This window comes from Vicugna pacos, chromosome 21, assembly GCF_048564905.1.
Source record: "Vicugna pacos chromosome 21, VicPac4, whole genome shotgun sequence".
Taxonomy (NCBI): Eukaryota; Metazoa; Chordata; class Mammalia; order Artiodactyla; family Camelidae; genus Vicugna; species Vicugna pacos.
In genome coordinates, this window is record NC_133007.1 from 15507991 (window position 1) to 15514835 (window position 6845).

The window sequence follows — 6845 nt, forward strand, 5'->3', positions numbered from 1 at the left end:
TCTTTGATCCATTTTTTGAGTTTATTTTTGTGTATGGTGTAAGGGAGAGTTCTAGCTTCACTGATTTACATGCTGCTGTCCAGTTTTCCCAACACTATTTGCTGAAGAGACTGTCTTTATTCCATTGTATATTCTTGCCTCCTTTGTTAAAGATTAGTTGACCAAAAGCTTGTGGGTTCATTTCTGGGCTCTCTATTCTGTTCCCTTGGTCCGTATGTCTGGGCACTCTTTTAAATGCCCTTCATATGTTGACTCACTTAGTCTTCCCAACAACCTTACGTGATAGGTCTTACTATGTTATAGATGGTGGAATATGAGAAACAAAAGTTAAGGGACTCACTCAAGGCCATCCAGCCAGGAAATGGCAAGGCCAGGAGTAAGATCCCCAACAGCCGGGCTCCATCCCTAGTGTGAGCTTCTGACCAGTATCAGCAGCACCAGAGTCCTGTGTCCAAGAAAGCTGTTACCACTAAAAACCACGGGCTCCTCAAATGAAAAATGAGACTAATGTGTCTCCTTCCATTGTCAGGATTGCACAACATAATCTATTAAAGCATTTAATATGTAACAAGGACTCCATTCTTTAAGAGTAAGTAAAATTTTAAATGTAAATACTGAAAAATCATCCATGACTCACACTGATACAGTAACTCTGAGAGAGTACTTTCCTAATCATCAGGGGTGGGGAGAAGGGAACAGAAGCAACAAACATCTCTTCATATTTTTAGATTTTTTGAGGGGCTGAGGAGGGACTAGCTACAACCAAAACCACCTTCAGGGCAGAAGAGGCCAAAAAGAATGAGTCACAAAACACAATTTTAGAATGAATTTCTGAAAGGACTCCTGTGTCTTTAGCTAATATTAGGGAAAAAAGGTATATATTTCCCATAAAGAGAAAGGTCAGCACGACTCTATTCCAGGCTGAGGAGTCATTTCCGTCCAACTTTAAAAAGACAGTCATTCTCATCCATGGGTGGCAGTCCGAGGACTCGAGGTTTTTATAAGAGAACTCTGAGAATGCTGGGTTTCCAGAATTACTGGAATAGATAGTCGTGAAATTTTCTTTTTGTCTTAAAACATTTCAAATATGGCCTCAGAACCCGTGGAGAAGATAAATGTGTGTGAAGGAGATAGCTCTTGTGTCTGAGTTGATTCCATTTTATTACTCTGTAGCCTATAAATAGATTTGAGGGTGTACCTTTGCAATCTAAGGACTTTCTGGGCTCTGTCGCTTAGACAGTAGGCAAGGACAGACTTTCCCTCTCTCTTTTTTTTAGTCACAGCTTCAGTGTTTCCTCTGAGCCCTTCTGTCTGGAGAACACTTTAGCTACCACCTTTTTTTCCTCATAACTGTCCACTTCTGAACTCCATATTTTGGGAGCTGAAAATAAGTGGTGACTTACCTGCAGAGGGAAGACACCACACCAAGAGAGAGAGAGGGAATGCAGGAGAAGTTCAGAAATGATTCAGGCTCCTGAGTAAAGGCCTCCTGGTGGTCTCCTCCCTCCCCGCCCCACGGTGTTGTCAGCTAATCCAGGGCCCCTGGGGCCAGCTCTCATTGTCCATAGCACGCCTCACCCTCACCTTCCCCAAGCCGCCAATTCTCACCAGAGATCTGTTCATCACTTATTTTACAAGCAGCCTTTTCAACCACATTTTCCACTCAGCCAGTAGGAAAACCCACGCCAAAGGAGCCTGGACATAGAAGCCCATGGCCACAAGCAGAAGTGTTACAGGATGGGAATGTGGGGTCCCTTGTTCAAAAATCATTAAGAATTTCAAGAGAGAGACCATGGAACATTCAACCAGGCATAGGTCCTCCTAAGCATGTGGCCCTGTGCATCGGCCCAGTTTACCCATCTATGAAGCCACCCCTGCCTGTCAGGGCCCCCAGTGAGTTGAAAATTGTTTCTCTTCTGAACAGGCTGATATATTTAAAATTCAATATCATATCATTGGAACACTAACAAAATTGTAGCTCAGCCAAATTCAGATTGACTGGGTTTTATCTGAATATCTAGCTAGTGTAATGGCACAGGTATGCATGTTCTAATTTGGTGATGGAAGTCCACAACAGTAGGATAGATAAATCCTGTAAATATTCACACACATCTATACTCTGATTTCAAAGGAGAAAAAAAAAATCCCCAAATATTTTTGTTACTTATTCAACATTAAGAACCACGGGAAAATAGGTGCCTGCCCTTCACCTCCCAAGTGTTGGATTCAGCTGTCTGTGGTGGAGCTCAAGGCATCAGGGCAGTGAGCAATGCCAGAAACTCTGATCCAAAGCCAGAGTTAATAACACGTGCAAGGGGATTTCATGCAAGCTCCATATGCTAGACGTTCCATGGGGAGAGTAGTGGACGCAGGCAAGAATCACGAGTAGTGGGACCCATTTTTGCCATGCAGTGTACTTCGGGCAAAGGTGAGACATTCTCTGGAAGCTTTTCTTGAGTCTACACCTGAAGCAATTGCATAAAATTTACCTTTGTTTGAATTACATGGTTACAGAACTTGCAGTAATTTATATACAGTCATCAGCAAATGTGGGGTTTCTCCATGGAAAGTCACAGAGCCAGGGTGGCTTAGGGTTGGAAGATAGAGATTCAAGTCCCAGCCCAGCTAACTTAGCAAGCTCCCCAGTTTCTTACATAGGAACGTCACAGGACCTCTGAGTCTCAGGATCCTGCTCTCTGTTGAGATAAAGGGACCAGCTCCACAGAGCTGTTGCAAGGAAGACGAGGTTTATATATGAAGTTAGATTGTACACTGTGAAGTAGTTGATAAATGCAAGCTATGTCTTACTTAAATCTAACAGGGACAGAGCAAGACAGGACAAGTCCTCGAGTCAATCTTACTGGTAAAGCATCATTATGCATTGGCATGGCAGCCGTATATTTCAGCTATTCCTTTGTCTGCGTCCCGTCTAACTTGTCCTAAAAACTCAAGTTAAACAGTAACCCCTTTATGAAATGTTTTGTGTTCCCACTGGCAATTAAGTATTCCCACTTACACCTTAGCACACAGAGTGATTTTACTTGATTACATGGGCTTTCCTCTTTCTGGGCTGTGAGTTTTCTGAGGACCCCATCAGTGAAGTATCATGAATGGGATGCGCTCAGTTTGTTAAATGATTGGCCGGAGGAGGGAAAGGAATTAAGTATAGATGAGAGGAGCTTAGATTATTTAAGACGTTTCGACGTATGAAGGCAAAGTTTTCTTAAGAACAGGGAACCCCTCCGTCCCCGAGTTCCTAGTCAGTGCTGGGCACGGAGTAGGTAGCTTGGGAGAAATTTGCTAACGGAAAAGAAGAAAGGCCAGCCCTAGGCAAAGGTTTCAGTCAGCATGGACTTCTCCTGCCATGTTTTGTATTTGGTCTTATAATTCCAGCATCTCTTGGCCTTACAGCATTCCCTCATCCCAGTGCTGAGTCATCAGCACCTCCACAAGGCATGATCCTCACCCACTGGTCATGCTGGAAGCCCCTGCTCCTTATCCGAAGGGTGGATCCTGCACCCCATTGCTGTAGGACTGTTCCATGCTCCCCCGGACTTTGCTAGTTTAGTAACCATAAATCCCTGTAACAAGCGATGGGCATTAAAGAGCCACCTTACAGAGGAAGGAAATATTTGATCCCCGAAGCATTTAAACCAAAGGACCAATCCAGTAATGACCACGTCAGGCATTGTGGCTGACAGAATAGACGGGTTTCAGATCACCCTCTGCTACCTCTCACCCGGTCTGTATGGGGTCAACACTAGAGGAGGAAAATGAGCATTTCTTTGGAAAAGGTAGCCCTTGACAGAAAGCTAGTAGGAGTCCTGACTTTATGAAATCTCAGGTTTTTAAAGGTTTCGTAGTGACACAAGCTGGGGATAGTATGTCACAGTTTTATTATCATAAGGGCCTTTTCTTAGGATGTGGGCGTCACTGGTGGTGAAGCAAAACAGCAGGATTCTGTGGTCTATAAGAGTCAGTACCTTTAAGAAATCCCCAGTCTCTCAGAGCAGACCGATACTGACAGTCTCTGGGAGAAAAATACAGACTTAAAATACGAACCAAAATATCTGCCTTGCTCCCACCTTCTCTGTTTCACATTGGGGAGCCTGTGGGTGCCGGCTGCACGCATCAGTTAGGAGAATAATAGGTTTATCTCTATTTCCTGGGCATCTTTCCCAGTGCGGAGCCTAGAAGGCGGCAGATAACATGTCTGGTTAGTGCTAGTTCCTTCTTAATGAAGAGAGGAGAGCACATTTCCTCTGCATTTTGAAACCCGGATCACTTGACTCACTTGATTAAAACTGTTCCTAAATGCTCCCTGGATCGCTTCCCTTTGTCCTCATAAGGTCCTTGGTCGTGAATTTTGAAAGTAACCTCACTTAGTTTCTCCTCCTTGGGCCAAACATCAACTGATACTGAAGTGTTACTAATCCTTTAAGGAGCCAGGAGTTAGAGCTGTCGTTGGACTTTGGAAGATTTTAAAAACTGGACTTTTCTTCTCTGATCACTGATACTGTTTTTAGTTTGGAGCTGGAGCCGTTCCCCCCAGTAACAAGCGCAGCTTGAGCGGACAGGGTGTGCCATTGTTCTAAAACAGGGTTCACTTTAGGTTTTGCCCAAACAGGTACAGAATTGAAAATCTTGGCTTCTGTTAACGCTGCATTTGTGGGCAAAGTTACTAAATTGTAGTTAGCATTTATTACCTTCATGAGTTTTACCATACCTGAGTACCGCCCGACATTGCATTTATAATTTTTCTTTAAATCCGTTCACTGTTATACTTGAACACATTTATTTTCCATAATGGAAGTTTGCCAGAAACGGGAAACTAGTATTACTTGTCCTTAATTGGAGGTAATAAATACAATGAAAACAAGAGGTATTCCATTCTAGCTGGATAGCATTGCTTGCCAGAACTTAGGAACCCAAGGCCTATCTCCCTTTATTTGAAAGCGGAATAACCTGGGTTGAAGCCTTACCAGCACCACGTTGAAACTTCCCTTCACAGAGTATGATGGATTGGGGAAAAAAGGAATTTTTTCATCTATTTAGTAACTATTAGCTTTTGATTCCAAGTGGTACTCAGCGCATTTTTGAGAAACACTTCAAAAAACTCATTCCTTTTGTGTGAAGAATTAAGTATTTGGCCAGATGTGTATGAAAACCCCTTTCTAGGATGTGATACGAACACCCCAAAAGTAGATGGCAGTCTCCCTCAGCCAAGAAATGTGTCACCTAATAAGGGATGGAGTAAATTGTGATAATATGAGAAGAGAAAGTCGTGCTAGATGTATAGAAGCAGGAGTTCCTGGAACACGCAGGTACTTAATACTGGAATGTGAGCAGGAGGCGACCACTGGTGGGTCCATCCGTAGCTGTCTGAAGAATGCTTGACACACAGTAGGCAGCCACCAAGTTTCTGCTGAGTCAAGGAACACAAACCACATTCCCCAGTCTCCTAGTGGAGACAGAACCACTGTCATGGGGGGCAGGGGCATAGGTGGCACCATCTGGAGAAGTGGCAGGGAAGCAAGATCTGGGCAGAGTCCTGAAGGAATAGGCAGAGAGCACACACATACACACACAGGTGCACACACACACATACACACCATGGCTTAGAACAGAAGGTACCAAATTCGTACAAAAGCAGTGGGTTAAGTGTGTCTGATCAAGGTTGTGGTCTGAGAACAGTCCCCAAAATACAAACTACCCTCCAATTTGAATAAATGCTCCCCTTTTCCTCAGACCTGAAGCCATTCCCTCCTTCTTGCTCAAAAACATCATGCGTTTTAAGACCCACGTACACTCCTGCAAAATGTGTTGATGCTTCAGCAAGACTAACGTCTGTTATAGGAATGACACCTTCTATCTGTACACGTGGGGGTTACCCGAGAAACCTAGCTTTGTGTGGGTATGTTGTTCGTTTATGGATTTGGGTCTGTTTCCCCAGTTGTTAAGGAAGGCTCCTGCAAACTTTGCAGCGAGGCAGTTGTGCCATTTTCCACCATTGCCTTTGCTATTTTTGGTTAAATGGACTCATTGTTCCTCTAGGATTAACGGCCACCACACGGTTTGCTGCTCTAGACATAGCAGAGCCTCAGGTAATAATTTTTAAAGAAAAAATAAGAGGAGCAGATCAGCGGATAATAAATGTGAGGCCCTAAGGTGGCAGTAAATAGCTGTTACTGCTACTTCTGAACAAGCTGTGCCAAATTCGAGATGGCCGTGGGCCTCCGGGTCCACCTCCCGGAAGAGGCATTTCAGCTTCATAGCAAAGGGCTGTCGCAGGACCAGCCTGAAGGCGGGAAGGGCTGGCGTGAGCTGTGGCAGCCCAGGCTGTGTGTGGAAGGTTTCCATTTTCCCCAAGTCGATGCCATGATTTTAGTCTGGGTATTTCTGCTGGTTAAGTGATACTAAATCTTCAGCTCAGTTATACCTGGAGAACATTTTTCAGAAAGCTCAGGTTTGTCTTTCACACGAAGGCTGGCTTTTGAATATATGGCTAAATAAGGACTTGGGCCCGAACGAGGGACCAAAAAGCAAGGTATAAACCTTCTTCATTTACTGAACCTCAAACCTAACCTCATAGGAGGGTTTTTGGTAACTGAACTACTAACAACTTTGACTTTCTTTTTTTTAATAGCCTTGTCTAGAGTGAAGCGCTAGCAGGACCCAAAATTCGATGTTTTCTAAACTGAGTGTCACGGCAAAATATTCCTAAACTTGACCTTTAAAACTTCAGCGAAGGCGTCTCTGTCTCCGATGAGCCTGTCTCTTTGGGGAGGGCTGTGCACCCTGGTGTCCCGTGTCCGGGGTCCTGACGAGCGCTTGGCCTCGGTTGG

General features: G+C 44.2%; 1 protein-coding gene across 2 annotated transcripts in view; it reads left to right on the forward strand.

The window, feature by feature from the left end:
- Positions 1–6845, forward strand: part of NME7 (NME/NM23 family member 7) — a 173996-nt gene that overhangs the window by 166807 nt on the left and 344 nt on the right. The gene's annotated exons all lie outside the window — the stretch shown is intronic.